Raw genomic sequence first — 17,392 nt, 5'->3', positions numbered from 1 at the left:
GTTGTCCGCGGTCCCACTTTCAAATGATGGCGCCGGTGGAGCTCTTGAATGAGAGCTCCATCTGCGCACGCGCTGCTCCGGGAGTCAGCGCGTGCGCAGATGGAGCCCTTGGATGAGAGCTCCATCTGCGCATGCGTCGCTCCGGGCGCCATTACTTGAATCGGGACCGCGGACACACTCCACCACTGAGCCGTCGCCGCCGCTCCCACCACTGAGCCGTCGCCGCCGCTCCCACCACTGAGCCGTCGCCGCCGCTGCCACCACTGAACCGGGACCGCGGACACACTCCACCACTGAGCAGTCCCTGCCGCTGCCACCACTGAGCAGTTGCCGCCGCTCCCACCACTGAGCCGTCGCCGCCGCTGCCACCACTGAACCGGGACCGCGGACACACTCCACCACTGAGCAGTCCCTACCACCACTGAGCAGTCGCCGCCGCCGCTGCCACCACTGAACCGGGACCGCGGACACACTCCACCACTGAGCAGTCCCTGCCGCTGCCACCACTGAGCAGTTGCCGCCGCTCCCACCACTGAGCCGTCGCCGCCACTCCCACCACTGAGCCGTCGCCGCCGCTGCCACCACTGAACCGGGACCGCGGACACACTCCACCACTGAGCAGTCCCTGCCACCACTGAGCAGTCGCCGCCGCCGCTGCCACCACTGAACCGGGACCGCGGACACTCACTGCACCGGCCTGCTGCACGGCTCACCCGCCACGGCTGCTGCCGCCACCGCGCCTGCAACCATGGACGCCACGGCACCTGCAACCACAGACCACGCTGCCACTGACTTGCCGCGCCTGCCAGCACAACCTGTGCCTCCTGTGACCCCGCTTCACCACCACTGCTGCCCCCCTCCGGTAAGAGAACACCGGAGTATAAGACGGACCCCATTTTTCTTTTTTTTACCTTTTTTTATGTCTAAGTTTGGGGTGCGTCTTATATTCCGGTGCGTCTTATAAAGCGAAAAATACGGTAACTCAGTTCTACCCAATATACTACATCACTACACCCCCTCCATACTACACCTGTAATATACTAAACCCCCCATATACTACACCTGTAATATACTACACCACTACACCCCCATATAGTACACCTGTAATATACTACACCCCCCCATATACTACACCTGTAATATACTACACCCCCATATACTACACCTGTAATATAGTACACCCCCCATATACTACACCTGTAATATAGTACACCCCCCATATACTACACCTGTAATATAGTACACCCCCCATATACTACACCTGTAATATACTACACCCCCATATACTACACCTGTAATATACTACACCCCCATATACTACACCTGTAATATACTACACCCCCATAAACTACACCTGTAATTTACTACACCCCCCCCCATATACTACACCTGTAATATACTACACCACTACACCCCCATATAGTACACCTGTAATATACTACACCCCCCCATATACTACACTTGTAATATACTACACCCCCCATATACTACACCTGTAATATACTACACCCCCCCCCATATACTACACCTGTAATATACTACACCCCCCATATACTACACCTGTAATATACTACACCTGTAATATACTACACCTGTAATATACTACACCTGTAATATACTACACCTGTAATATACTACACCCCATATACTAAACCTGTAATATACTACACCTGTAATATACTACACCCCCATATACTACACCTGTAATATACTACACCCCCATATACTACACCTGTAATTTACTACACCCCCCATATACTACACCTGTAATATACTACACCCCCATAAACTACACCTGTAATTTACTACACCCCCCATATACTACACCTGTAATATACTACACCCCCATATACTACACCTGTAATATACTACACCCCCATATACTACACCTGTAATATACTACACCCCCATAAACTACACCTGTAATTTACTACACCCCCATATACTACACCCCCATAAACTACACCTGTAATTTACTACACCCCCATATACTACACCTGTAATATACTACACCCCCATAAACTACACCTGTAATTTACTACACCCCCCATATACTACACCTGTAATATAGTACACCCCCCATATACTACACCTGTAATATAGTACACCCCCCATATACTACACCTGTAATATACTACACTCCCCATATACTTCACCTGTAATATACTACACCCCCCCATATACTACACCTGTAATATACTACACCCCCCATATACTACACCTGTAATATACACCTGTAATATACTACACCCCCCATATACTACACCTGTAATATACTACACCCCCATATACAACACCTGTAATATACTACATCACTACACCCCTATATACACCTGTAATATACTACATCATTACACCCCCATATACTACACCTGTAATATACTACACCTGTAATATACTACACCTGTAATATACTACACCCCCCCCATATACACCTGTAATATACTACACCCCCATATACTACACCTGTAATATACTACACCCCCATATACTACACCTGTAATATACTACACCCCCCATATACTACACCTGTAATATACTACACCCCCATATACTACACCTGTAATATACTACACCCCCCATATACTACACCTGTAATATACTACACCCCCATGTACTACACCTGTAATATATTACATCACTACACTCCTATATACACCTGTAATATACTACATCACTACACCCCTATATACACCTGTAATATACTACATCACTACACCCCTATATACACCTGTAATATACTACATCACTACACCCCATATACTACACCACTATATACACAACACCATATACATCTGTAAAACCACACCACTACACCCCCAGTATTAGTCACCAGTCCCCCCTCCCCCATTGTCCCCTCCTCAGCTTATTAGTCACTACTTACCTCTCCCTACTTATCGTCCCCGTCCTCAGGCACCTCCGTACAGGCCCCCCGCTGAGCTGCTCCTGCTGTTGTACGGGCCCTGGCTGCGCTGATGCTGTTCTGCGAGAGGCCCCCGTCGATGCTTCTCTCCCGGAAGTCCAATGCTGTGCCACTTCTTTTCCTGCCGGGCGGGAACTTTTGAAATGACACACGCGCGCCGTACTGACGACATCAGAGCGCGCACGCGTGTGTCACAGAGAAAGTGACGGCAGGGAACAGAGGAGAGATTCCTGCTTTCCGCTGCCTGCACTGACTGTGCGGCGCTACAGGATCTCTCCCTGACCGGCACGCAGCAGCCCGGCTCCACTGCACCCGGCTGAAGATGGGCGGGCCGGTCACAGAGAGTAGGCGGGCCGGATGTGGCCCACGGGCTGCCCCTTGCCCAGGTCTGATCTAAAGTATACATCACTTTTTATTTTTACTCCACCTCATAATATACTATATCATTTTATGGGTCAGGGTTTCATTTATCTGGTACAGAGCTTCAAAGATCCATAGTTGACCTCATGTCTGAATATACCTGCTGGGACAGGTACATGATTGGTGGTCTCTCTCTATTTTACAGGGGGATATTGTACAAGTCTTCTACAGATTGCTTTGTGCAAGCCGTGCGTGGTGAAGGCCTCCTGTCCCTCTATAAGGGTTTTATTCCTACATGGATGAGAATGGTAATATCTTCACAGTCAATATTTTGGGATAATAATCTTTTAAAAGAAATGAGTGAAATTTCGTGATGATCCTATAATTCCCTTTAACCTTTTTAGGAGAACTTAAATGTGACCTCCTCTAAAATGTGACCTTCTCTAAAATGTGACCTCCTCTAATCTATTGGATGCACATGTCCAACTTCTCAATGTCTCAGGACTAGGGCTGGGCGGACTCGCAGAAAACCGGGACCGGCGGGTCCCTTTTCTCTTTTTAAAAAAAATCCAGATCCGGTCCAGAATCCGGCCCCCATTTAAGTCTATGGGGATCAGAATCCGGAGATTAAAAATGGTGGTAGAAAGGATAGAAGAATGGAAGCGCAAGGGGTGGACTTACCAAGGCATGGCTGTACGCTACTCCCAGGCCTCGCATTCACTGCCTGGGCCGCTAATTACAGTCAGACGCGCCCCCACCCTGAGGGTTAGCATGCCAGCTGACTGCATCCAATCACAGGCACCAGGACTGCCGGTGGGGGGGAAAGCAGTGTAACTGAAGGAGCCCATACACTCTAGCATCTACCAGGAGCCTAGAATGTACAGGCTTATTCCAAGTTAGTGGGCATGACTGGCTTGGTTAGTGCGGCGTGGTGATGATTGCTCTCGTCCACCATAATAATGCAATGGGGGGCTTAGCCCCCCTCCCTTTATCTGGGGGTCTTACCCTCACACCCTCGCTTCTATTGTAAACAACTCCATGCCCACATGGACTTAGAAAAAGAATGTTTTATTCTGGCTGGAAACATCGGAAGGCATTTTGAACATGCCCCCTATCATGTGATTAGGGGCGTATTGAAATGACGTCTTTCTGGAAGGAGCCCATTCACTCTAGCATCTACCCTCAGTATTGTGGTATACAAAAAATAAAGCAATTGATGCAGGGTCTCCCCGATATTCTGATACCCAGCACAGATAAAGCCCATAGCTACAGCCCCAGACCTGCGCTTATTATGGCTGTATATCAAAAGAAGAGGAACCGCATGCATTTTTTCTTATTTAAATAATTTTTAAAAAAAACCTACGTTCGGTTTCCCTCAATTTTGGTACCCAGCCAAGATAAAGTCCCACAGCTGGGGGCTGCTATTCTGAGACTGGGGAGATCCAGTCTAAAAATTTCAGCTTCCAGCTGCCTGGAACTGTATCATCCATTAGATGCGACAAGCCCGGCGCTTTACCCAGATCTTCCCGATTGCCCTGGTGCATTGGCAATCAGGGTAATGAGAGGTTAATAACAGCACACAGCTGCTGCTAAGCCTTAGATTAGTGATGTGGGTGTCAGATGCTGCCATCACTAATCTGTGAAGTGAAAAACCTGAGGTGAGGTCATTGACTTTACTGAGGTCAGATTACCTGCTGTTACAGGTGGAGGACCATGGGAATCTCCAGCTGTGACCACAAATAAGCTAAGTGATGCCACCGCAGCTCAGTCATTGACTGTCTGCACTCCATAGTGGTCAGTCAGGTTCTATGGCGCTCGCTGTGAGATTCAGATGTAGTATAGCTAAATTGCTGTGGGATCTCATGTGGATTACTTCGTACCTGCAGGTGCACACATGCACGTTCACCATACTGACTCGCAGACACTTGCACTGCTTTCCCCGCCCACCGTCCATCCTGCTGCCTGTGATTGGTTGCAGTCAGCGAACACGCTGACAGGGTGGGGGTGCGTCTAACTGCAATCAATTACACGCGCCGGTGGGCGGGCAAAACAATGAATATTGAATTGTCAGCTCCGAAAGGAAAAAGCAAGACCCAGAAGGAGTTTGCTGTCATGACACAGACTCGGGTGAGTACTCCGTGCGCGTTCCTGTCCCCCTATTCCTTCCACCACCATTTTTAATCTCTGGATTCTGGTTCCCATAGACTTATATGGGAACTGGAATCCGGAACGGATCCGGATTTTTTTGATTCAATCCGGCAGGGATCCGCCGGCCAGATTTTGGCAGATTCGATAAAGATGACTTCCGTTTCCCCATGCCTTGAATAGCATACATACCAATTTTCAGCCAAGTCTGTCCAGTGGTCAGTCTGCACACTGCTCCAGGTTATTTTATGGCCACCTGGTATATATACGTGTGTAGGTATGTATATATGCATGTATGCATGTATATGTGTGTATATGTATATGTATGTATGTATATATGTATATATGTGTTTGTGTGTGTGTGTGTGTGTGTGTGTATATATGTGTATATATATATATATATATATATATATATATATATAAATATAAATACTGCTCAAAAAAAAAACATACCCTAGCTAGGCAGGAAACTAGCTCAGTTTGGTGTAAAAGCAGTAGGAGAAGGACAACCAAAACCACTAGGGCGCGAGCTGTGTCCACCAATGCAATGAAAGGCTCCAAGGAAGACATTTTACGGTGAGTACACAAAAATGTCCTTTCCTTTCTCGCCTTTTCATTGGGGGACACAGACAGTGGGACGTCCCAAAGCAGTCCCTGGGTGGGAATTGAACTATTAACAGTGTATAACATCAGACTAAGAGCTGACTAACGACTGCAACTGCAGTGAACACATATCAAAACACTGTAAAACAAAACGAGCAGTGGCCACTTATTAATGGGCCACTGCTGCCTGAAGGACTTGTCTTCCAAGAGCAGCATCCTCGGAAGCACTTCCCTCGAAAAAGCGCTTAGGCGAAACAGCTGTTGGGTTCGTCCTCCTGCCGTGACCCCCCTCCACTTGCACAGGTAGTCTTCATTTTTCTTACTTTTCCTCTTTCCTACTCCCCTCTGACTCACATAACCATTGTGGGTCTAGATACTCGCTATTCCTCTCTCTCCCTGTTTTTGGCCGTTATTATGCTGTACTGTACGGCCCGGCCCCACGTGTACTTTCCCTGCTTTGCATCCACTTGTTTCCTCTCTCTGCCACATGACTAGTCCACTTCTTGAGCTGGGCTGCACACCCCTCTAACTGTTTTTACCTGCTTTCTCTATGCCCTTTACGGGACCTTTCACATTCTTTCTCTTCCTCTCCAGCTCCACGACTAGTCAGGGCATTTATGCTCTGATTGTGTGTGTGCATTTTCCTTCCTCTCCAGCCCCACGACTAGCCCGGGCACAAAGGACCTGACTGTGTGTGAGTATTGTGTAATTTTTATTAGCCGTTTATGTGCTAACTGGCACCTCTCGGCTCCACGACTAGAGAATTTTTTACACACAATATTTCAGCCTCCTCTGCATTGCCCCACGACTACTCTGGTGGAGATTGTTTCTTTATACTTTTTCTAACCATCTTTGCCTACCTGTTTTTTGGTTATGCACTTCAATCCTTGACCATACATCCCCTGTGGAGGGTCATTTGGTTCATTTACCACCTTGGGGGGCTGGGGTCCAATTTTGGGACCAATACACTCTAGTTATATACCACCCCCCCAGGGTTTCGTTACTGGCAATGATTAGGACTTCACACCTCTCCCCCCCCCCCCCTTTTTGTGTTCTACCCACACTTGCATCCTCATCCCTGGGTTGCCTCATTCTTTCTAATTTGTGTTCTAATTTGATACTGTACTATTTATTCTTATGAAAAAAAGTTGTATCTTCATCTATTTTATGTGAATAAAATTTAATATTTTTGCATATAATTTTGGTGCCATATCTCTTCTTCCCTCTTTGTTCAAAATCCTCGGAAGCATGCATATGCACTCTGTAGAATTTTGTAAACGTGTGCACACTGGACCAGGAAGTGGCCTTGTAAAGTTGGGCCGCCGAAGCCTGATGGCGGATAGCCCAGGAAGCACCCACTGCTCGCGTAGAGTGGGCTCGCACAGATTGAGGAGGAACAAAACCTCGTGCTTTGTAAGCCTCACAGATGGCAGTCCTGATCCATCGAGAAATCGTGGATTTAGAAGCCTGGTTGCCCTTTTTGTGTCCTTCTGAGAGGACAAAGAGGGCATCGGACTTGTGCAACGCGCTGTTCTGGAGATGTAGATCCGCAGAGCCCTGACGAGATCTAGAGTGTGAAGGGCTTTTTCAAAGGAGTGGACCGGGGCCGGGCAGAATGACGGCAACACAATGTCCTCGTTTAAGTGGAAAGAAGATACGACCTTCGGAAGAAAGGCGGGGGAAGGCCGAAGGACCACCTTATAATGGAATATCAGGTAAGGTGAACGACAGGAAAGGGCCGCAAGTTCGGACACTCGCCTGATCGAGGTAATGGCAACTAAAAAGGCAACCTTCCAAGACAGTCGTTGAAGAGAGATTGCTCTCACAGGTTCGAAAGGAGGAAGCTGAAGAGCTCCGAGAACCATATGCAGATCCCAGGGATCTAAGGGGTGGCGATAAGGGGGGACCAAATGCGCTACCCCTTGAAGAAAGGTACGGACCTGAGGACGAGAAGCTAGCTGCTTCTGGAAGAATATTGACAAGGCAGAAACTTGTCCCTTAAGGGTACTGAGAGCCAGTCCCGAGTCCAGACCGTCTTGCAGAAAGGCAAAAACATTAGGGATTGAAAAGGCAAGAGGCGACCGATTATGACGGTCACACCAGGAAAGATAGGTCTTCCAGGTCCTGTGATAGATACTGGCGAGGAGGGCTTCCGAGCATTAAGCATGGTATGAACTACCTTAGACGAAAGACCTGACTTGGCTAGAATCAAGGATTCAAGAGCCACTCCGTCAAATGCAGCTGTGCTGTATTCTGGTGGAATATTGGACCTTGCGACAGAAGATCCGGGCGGTCGGGGAGACGCCAGGGAGTGTCGCCGAGAAGTTGGAGAAGCTCTGGGTACCAGGCTCTCCTGGGCAAATCCAGGGCCACGAGGATCACCGGGATTCCCTCCGCTTTGATTTTCTTGATTACTCTCGGAATGAGAGGAAACGGAGGGAAGATGTTGGGTAGGCGAAACTGCGACCACGGAAAGACTAGAGCATCGGAGCCGAGCGCTAGCGGTTCTCTCGACCGGGATATGAAGGGATGTATTTTGGCGTTCATCCGAGAAGCCATGAGGTCCACATCTGGGAGTCCCCAACGAAGAGTGATCTGATGGAACACTTCGTCGTGGAGGGACCATTCCCCTGCCGCTAGCCCTTGCCTTCTGAGAAAGTCTGCAGCCCAGTTGTCTACCCCCGGAATTGGACAGCTGAAATAATGGGAATGTGCATCTCTGCCCAAAGAAGAATCCTGGATACTTATTTCATCGCTGCCTTGCTGAGAGTTCCTCCCTGACGGTTGATGTAAGCCACAGCCGTGGCATTGTCTGACTGGATCCGAACAGGGAGGCCCAATAGTAAGGGCTGAAAGTTCTGAAGGACCAAAAATATGGCTCTGATCTCTAGAGATGTGCAGGGAGCGCTCGGAAGGAGACCAGCGTCCGTGAACAGTGTGGTGGAGAAAAACCGCCCCCCAGCCTATCAGGCTGGCATCCGTCGTGACTACTTGCCAGTGGACCGGGCGGAAGGACTTCCCCTGAGATAGGGATGAGACTTGAGTCCACCAGACGAGGGAGCTGCGCGCAGTCCGAGAAAGGCGGACTGACCGGTCTAGAGAAGCTGGATTCTTGTCCCAGGAGGATAGAAGATCCAGTTGTAGAGGGCGCAGATGGAATTGGGCAAAGGACACGGCTTCCATGACTGCCACCATCTTGCCTAACACTCTCATTCCATTCCGAAGGGATGTGTAATGGCGGGAGCGGAGGGATTGAGCGGCCCGGATCAGGGAAGACCTCCTTGTCTTCTGGAAGAAAAACCCGGGACTGAGCCGTGTCTATCAGAATACCTGAAAAGGTGATGCGCTGATGAGGAATGAGGGATGACTTGTTGAAGTTGATAAGCCACCCTAGCCTTGACAGTGTGTCTAGGCAAATCTGCACGCTTTCTGAGCAAACTTGAAGAGAGCTCCCTTTGACAAGTAGGTCGTCCAAATAGGGAACGACCAGGACGCCTCTGGGGTGTAAAATGGACATGACGGCCGCCATGACCTTTGTGAAGACCCGAGGCACGGTGGCCAGCCCAAAGGGGAGGGCCCTGAATTGGAAATGACGGTGTCCTACGGCAAAACAAAGGAACCGTTGATGAGATACGCATATGGGAATGTGTAAATAAGCATCTTGAACGTCTATGGAAGCTAGGAATTCTACCCCTTCCATGTCAGCTAGCACTGCTATCAATGATTCCATTCGGAAGGTCGAATCCGAACGAATCTGTTCAGCCTTTTGAGGTCCAAGATAGGGCGAACAGAGCCATCTTTTTTGGGAACGACAAAAAGGTTTGAATAGAAACCTTTGCCGCGCTGTTCCAGGGGCACTGGAATAACGTTTGCCTTCTGTAAAGGGGCTATGGCCTGAAATAAGGCCTGGCTTTGCGTTTTGGACTTTGGAAGACGAGAACGCAGAAACCTGTTGGCCGGCAGGGAATGGAAATCGATCTTGTAACCTGAGGTGACGATTTCTCGAACCCAAGCATCGTGTGTGTGGTCTAGCCAGATATCCCGAAAAAGCAGAAGCCGCCCTCCAACAGGAGTCGGATCTGAGGGATACCTGGCGTCATGCTGAGGGGGCCTGTACAGGGCGAGGTCCTGTTGGGTTTAGGTTGCTTGGAGTGGGAACGCCAGGAAGAGCTCCTTGAGGGACCGGATCCTCGATCTGAGCGTTGGGCCGATCCTTGGGCCGATGGTTTTTGGGGGGCAGGCCAAAAGGACTGCCAGTGCCAAGAAGATCTTTTAAAATTCCTAGATACAGGCCGCTTTTGTGGTAGAATGGTACTTTTACCACCCGTCGTCTCAGATATGAGTTTGTCCAAGGATTCTCCAAACAGACGAAGGCCATGGAAGGGGAGTGTGGACAGGGATTTCTTGGAGGCACTGTCCGCATTCCATATCTTTAGCCAAAGGACTCTGCGGGCAAAGACAGCATTGGCTGCCGTTAGGGCTGACAAACTAGCTGCATCTAGGGAGCCATGAAGAAAATAATTAGAGGCTAGAGAGAACAAAGCCTCCGGAGGAATATTACAAGAGCGAAGCATCCTGCGCAGGTTCTTACTCCACACACCCATAGCTCTCGCGACCCATGTCAAGGCAAACGGGGCGAAGAGAGGAGCCCGAAGCCTGGAAAATAGATTTGACCGCAGCATCAACTGCGCGGTCGGACGAGTCCTTGGGAGATGTGTTGTCTGAAACAGACATGACCGTGTGTTTAGCCAGTCTGGATACTGGCGGATCCACAACGGGGGGTATTGACCAGGTCTTAACCATTTCAGATGGAAAGGGATAAGCGAATGAAGTGAAGGTTTTTTTATTAAACCTTCTATCAGGGTGATCCCACCGTTTAGATATAATTTGATGAAAAACCGGATCCTGGGCAAAGGACTTATGAGGCTTCTAGGCACGCTTGATTGCCGACTGAGAAGTCGGGTCCGGAGGCTGATCAGAAATCGACAGTCAAAATTAGTGTGTCTTCTAATATGCCTAGACTCAGAAGGGACATCTGAATCAGAGTCTTGAGAATCCTGACTACTAAAATTCACGGAACCTCGGTCAGACTGACCATCGTCCGAGTTGGATGAGGCGTAGAAGTCGTCATGGCGCCTTTTGGAAACAGCCTTTTTACGTTCTGGGGAAGAAGGACCAGACGAAGCAGGCGGGCTCCTCTGAGGGAGCTGAGCCGGGGGAAGGCTGTGGGAGCCTGTGGAAGGCTGGGGTATCTGAGCGGCAAGGTCCTCTATCCTTTTAGACATTCGAAGAGCCCATGCAGGCATTGCGTCGTCAGACGGGGGTGCTGCCTGGCCGGTGGCCGGAGTAGAATCTAAAGACTGCACTGCATCCTGGTCCGGCAACGGGGTCTGTTGTGACACGGTAGTAGGGGCATCGCAGCCCCGGCATAGTGGATAGCTTCGGCCATTAGAAAACGAGCGTCCACAGGTGATACAGGCATAGTACAAGTCCGTAGAGGACACCTGGGAAGGTTTATCACCCTTGCGGTTACGCCTGTCAGCAACAGAGTCCTACAGCCCTCTAGGGATAGGGTTAGCCGCTGTTACTATGAGTGAGGAGCCACTAGCAGTATTATAAAGTGACTGCTATGCACAGCCGGTATATACCGATAGCAAAATGGCATATACTGTCAAACAGTCGGCATATACCTGCAGGCAGAGCCAGTATATACCGCTAACAGCTGATATACACCGCTGGCCAGCAGGCACACACCGCTAGAGAGACAGCGATATAGCACTGAGCAGAGCGGTATATAGTGCTGCAGAAGTGCAGAGCCAAGGAGGCGATCTCACCAGAGTCTGCTCCCCACGTGGAAAATGGCGTCCAGTGTTCCTGGCAGCATGGAGGAGAGAGACGGCCCCCGGAGACTGGTCCCATGGCTGGGACTAAACGTGACGGCCAATCAGGAGGAGAGCCGCTGCGACTGAGGGAGCGGCTTCCAGAGCAGTGAGAGGGGGCGTTTCTAGAATGCAGGCCGACGCCGGGGGCTAAATTAATGAGGCTCCCCGGGATCACTGCCTGCATCGCCCCACCGGCACCTTTTCAGGCGCGGGTTTGGATGCAGGGGACAGAGGACTCGTCGTCGTCTCCCTACCTGCTCCTGGCTCCGTCTGAAGACGCGTCGGTGATGGATGCGGGGATCTCAGGGACGCATCTTCGGCTCAAGGCTGATCAGGTCCTCGGCTCTGCTTAGCCCTCTGGAGCTACCTTGGTGTGAGGTGCTTCCAGGGAGCCTGGAGGGGTACCCGACCCGACCACTTGGGCGCGAGGGAAGACTGACGGCTTGTGCACGCCAGGTTTCCTCTGCCCGTAAGCGGGGGGAACGAGGGTGGCAGGCACCCTAGTATTGCCCCATATCAAAAATAGAATGAATAAGAAAAAACAAAATAAAAACAAAATAAGCTGGCCTAAGGCACCTGGTAGGGCAAGGCCAGACATGTCAGCCTCCCTGCTGACACTAGGAAAAAACTGAGCTAGTTTCCTGCCTAGCTGGGGTATATGCTGTGGGAGGAGGAGCTAACACTTTTTCAATCTAGTGTCACGCCTCCCCTGGAGACACCATACTACCCACTGTCTGTCCCCCAATGAAAAGGCGAGAAAGGAATAAAGGGATCACAAACAACAAAATGGTATTTTAGTGTTCCCTTTATTTTTTTGAGCAGTATAAATAATTGGTATACCATTGCTTCAGTAACTTGAATTAATGGAGGACTCTAATAAAAATGCATTAATATGTTGTACAGTAAGAATATGAGGTCAGCTGAGCTCTTGTAGTAAGGATGTGGTGTTGCTTGGTGCGTCTTGCAGGCCCCCTGGTCGCTGGTATTTTGGCTGACTTACGAGCAGATCAGGCGAATTGGAGGAGTGAGTTCATTTTGAGTCTCGTCATAAGGTAAGTCAATCTGCTGGAGGATTCATAAATCTCCAAATGCACAAAACTACACATAGAAATCTTGCTCTTATCAGTGGGAGATAACTGAACATGTACGAAAAAAATATTTTCAAAAAATATATATACCGTATTTTTCGGACTATAAGACGCACTTTTTCCCCCCCAGATGTTGGGGGAAAGTGGGGGGTGCGTCTTATGGTCTGAATATAGGGCTGCGGGCAATGAGGGTGGAGCGGGTCATCGGGGGCATGAGCAGGCTGTAGCAGCCTGCCGTGACCACGTGGACCCACTCATTTAATATGCACGCCCATCCTCCCGCCCATCATCTCTCAGCGGTGAAGCTGGCACTGACAGGTGGGCGGGGTGATGGGTGAGGGATAAACAGCCAGCCCGCATGATCACCCCTGGCAACTGCAGCCTGGAGTGATCATGTGCAGCTGTATTCACTGCCCCCCCGCACATCATCATCATCATCATCAGTGCGGGGGGCAGTGAATCAGTACAGATTACTCACCGTTCCCCTGCAGCATCACGATCTCCTCCTGTCTGTGCCGGACAGCTGACTTGCGTGGAGACTAGCGGCGTGCACAGCGATGACGTCATCGCTGTGCGCACGTGTCCACACGCAGCCGCCGGCACAGACCGGAGGACATTGCGATGCTGCAGGGGAGTGGGGACGGCTCCACTCAGCGGCGCTGCCGCTGACATAGACGGTGAGAGGAGCGGTGCTGCAGGGAGTGAGGTGAGGTGAGTATGAACGTTTATTTTTTTTATGTGCCACAAGATGCGGCCATACACCAGGATGATGGGGGTATATGAGCAGGATAGGGGTATATTATGAGCAGCATGGGGAATATATTAGCAGGATGGGGGGTATATGAGCAGCATAGGGAGTATATGAGCAGGATGAGGGTATATGAGCAGGATGGGGAGTATATGAGCAGCATGGGGAGTATATGAGCAGGATGAGGGTATATAAGCAGCATGGGGAGTATATGAGCAGGATAGGGGTATATTATGAGCAGCATGGGGAGTATATGAGCAGGATGATGGTATGTGAGCAGGATGAGGGTATATAAGCAGCATGGGGAGTATATGAGCAGGATAGGGGTATATTTTGAGCAGCATGGGGAGTATATGAGCAGGATGATGGTATGTGAGCAGGATGAGGGTATATAAGCAGCATGGGGAGTATATGAGCAGGATAGGGGTATATTTTGAGCAGGCTGGGGAGTATATGAGCAGGCTGGGGGAGTATATGAGCAGGACATTACTTCATAACAGTGTCAGCAGCAGATCCTCGCCCCATAACAGTGTGTCATGACCACATTTTTGGCTTAAAATTTTATTTTCCTATTTTCCTCCTCTAAAACCAGGGTGCGTCTTATGGTCCGGTGCGTCTTATAGTCCGAAAAATACGGTAAATAAAATTGTCATACATTTTTAAACTAAAATGCAACTAAAAAGTTCAGGAATGCCAGTTATTTTGTCCCCCCCCCCAACCACCACAGCAGAATAGTCAGAACGTCATGTGGACTTGAAAAATGGTACCAATAAAAACTACATCTCCTCCTGCTGAAAAAGTGTGCATGGGAATAGTGGGGGGGGGGTGTTTGAATTGGCATTTTTGTAGATAATTTGTCTCACGATGTTTTAATTGTTTGTTTTGGGGGGTTTTTGGGGCGTTTTTTTGGGAGGTGGGAGTGCAGGGACTAAAAACAAAATCTGACATTTTTTAGTTAATATATAGATTAACTAATTTTATAGTTTTAGATTGGACTTTTTACTGACTCAAAAATATAAAAAATGTTTTTCACTTTTTTTTTTTTTATTGGGAATAGGGAAGTAATTTACGTTTTTTTTTTTTTTTTTTTTTTTTTTTTTTTTAAAGCTTTTATTTTTTTTAGTGTCCATAGAGGACTTGAGCCTATGTTTGATTCCTTGTTCAATTTACTGCATTGCTACAGTATTGCAGTATATTGTAAAAAATTTGATATGCTATGAAGCTTGGCTCAAGGCTGAGCTTCAATGGAGAACTACGATTGCAGCCATTTGGTCCTTCAGGAGAACCACGGCTATCATGATAATCTGTTGGCTACCCACTATCTATGGGATGGGGGGATAGGAGTCGGTGGACCCGCTCTGACAAAGATGCCATTAGAATGCTGCTGTCTGTCATTTACATCGGTATTTTAAAGGGAATTTTTCAGCAGGTTTTTGCTATGTAAGCTGAAGCCAGCATGCTGCAAGGGTTAACACAGAGGATTCAGGCAAGCCTGTCTTGTCACAGTCCGATCTGTTGTTTATTTGCTAGCTTTGTTTAAGCAGCAGGATGTCTCAATGCATGGGCTACAAAGTCATGTGCATGGCACTCCTCCTCTGATTGACACCTCCCTGTCAATGCACAGTCACTTTAGAGAGCCTGGTGCGGGCGGGGAAGCTCTCTCGGCTCTGCTGTGTTGCTAAATCTAAAAAAATGTTAGAACTGCTACACCCAGTAATCTAAGTGATACATCGTTGAATTCAGGGTCTCTTTGCTTACATCATACTGCTCTCAGATGAGGTAGCAAAAACCTGCTGACAGAGTCTCTTTAAATGGTTAAATAGCAGTGATTTGAGGTGGCTCCTGTCGCTGCTGTTTTTAGAGGAAAACGATTATATATCACAGCCCATTATAGAACAGGCTCAGATCCTGAGCCTGCTCTATACACCCTGCACTGTGCAGACATGACACATGGATTTTGCAAGGGAATCTCGGCTAATTTGTGTTTTTTTTTTTTTTTTTGTTTATTTTTTTTTCTCCCCGCTAAATTTACTAGAATACCTTTACTACATAACTATTCATTTTACGCTACATCATGACTTACTAATGCTTTTATGTTGTTTCCCGCAGATATGAAGCTCTGGAGAGAAAATCAGAAACTGAAGCAGCCGTACTGCACCGTGTGACACCAGAGAGACATTAAAAAAAGAGAAATTTACTACTTCTGATTTGCTGAAAAATATTAAAATATTTTTATATAAAAAAAATCAAATTATCTTACAATGACATAAATATTACTTTTTTTTATAGTGTGATTTTATTTTTTTTTCTCCTTCTAAAAATGTGGAATATTAAAGGAGGTAACAGAACAGCAGCGTCATAAGCTCGTTTATTGGGTGAATGATCTTTAGGGAGCGCAGAAGAGCATTATTTTCGTCAGAGCATCGTCCTGTGTAAGCCGCCTATGTGCACCGAGTGATCTATGACAGTTTGCTTGGTGCGCATTGTTTCCGGCGGTCTGCCCGTATTAATCGGTAAAGGTTTTCTGAGCGATTGGTCGTTTAGTGCCCTGGTGGGTCTGTGTAAACAGATCCTTAGGGGTGCTTCACACACAGCGAGATCGCTGCTGAGTCACGTTTTTTGTGACCTCATTAGCGATCTCGCTGTGTGTGACACTGAGCAGCGATCTGGCCCCTGCTGTGAGATCGCTGCTCGTTACACACAGCCCTGGTTCGTTTTTTTATTGTTGCTCTCCCGCTGATAAGCACACATCGCTGTGTGACAACGAGAGAGCAACAATCCTGAATGTGCAGGGAGCAGGAGCCGGCGTCTGACAGCCTGCGGTAAGCTGTAACCAAGGTAAACATCGGGTAACCAAGGTGGTTACCCGATATTTACCTTCGTTACCAGCCTCCGCAGCTCTCACGCTGACAGTGCCGGCTCCTGCTCCCTGCACACGCTAAGTTAAGCAGTGTGAGCTGGTAACTAAGGTAAACATCGGGTAACCATACCCGATGTTTACCTTAGTTACCAGTGTCCGCAGCTTCCAGACGCCGGCTCCGTGCAAGCGCAGCGTCGCTTGCACGTCGCTGCTGGCTGGGGGCTGGTCACTGGTCGCTGGTGAGATCTGCCTGTTTGACAGCTCACCAGCGACCATGTAGCGATGCAGCAGCGATCCTGACCAGGTCAGATCGCTGGTCGGATCGCTGCTGCATCGCTAAAGTGTGAAGGTACCCTTACACCTACTGTATGTTAAGGACAAGAGATAGGTAAGATAAAGTAGTGTTGAGAGGAAGAAATTACATGTTGCTTCCCCCAGAGAAGGACACTACAGGTATTGGACAATTTGCCTGAAATGTCATATGACTGGGAATGGGGGTTCTGTGTGTATCACCGTGCGCCTGAGAGAGAAGAGACCTGGAAAGTGTTGGAAGAACACAGATACGAAAAGCTTCAAAGCCCTCAGAGGCTTCTTCATCAGGACAATCATATCATCAGGTAGCCTCTGAGGGCTTTGAAGCTTGTTGACCAATAAATCATTTCATCTACATCATTTGGACTGGTTTAATTAAGGCTGGGTTCACACATAGCGACAGCGATAACGACGTCGCTGTTGCGTCACCATTTTCTGTGACGCAACAGCGACCTAGTAAGTCGCTGTTAT

The 17,392-nt window shown here is 48.6% G+C and overlaps 1 long non-coding RNA gene across 1 annotated transcript; it reads left to right on the top strand.

Moving 5' to 3' along the window:
- The first annotated feature begins 3,465 nt into the window (after window positions 1–3,465).
- On the top strand, window positions 3,466–16,084 carry LOC142295725 (uncharacterized). The gene is made up of 3 exons (XR_012751537.1): window positions 3,466–3,591; window positions 12,881–12,965; window positions 15,859–16,084. It is a non-coding gene; the product is annotated as an uncharacterized LOC142295725 (long non-coding RNA).
- Window positions 16,085–17,392: the final 1,308 nt, after the last annotated feature.

This window comes from Anomaloglossus baeobatrachus, chromosome 3, assembly GCF_048569485.1.
Source record: "Anomaloglossus baeobatrachus isolate aAnoBae1 chromosome 3, aAnoBae1.hap1, whole genome shotgun sequence".
NCBI lineage: Eukaryota > Metazoa > Chordata > Amphibia > Anura > Aromobatidae > Anomaloglossus > Anomaloglossus baeobatrachus.
Note: the sequence above shows the minus strand (reverse complement) of the source record. Positions and strands in the feature narration are given on the sequence as shown.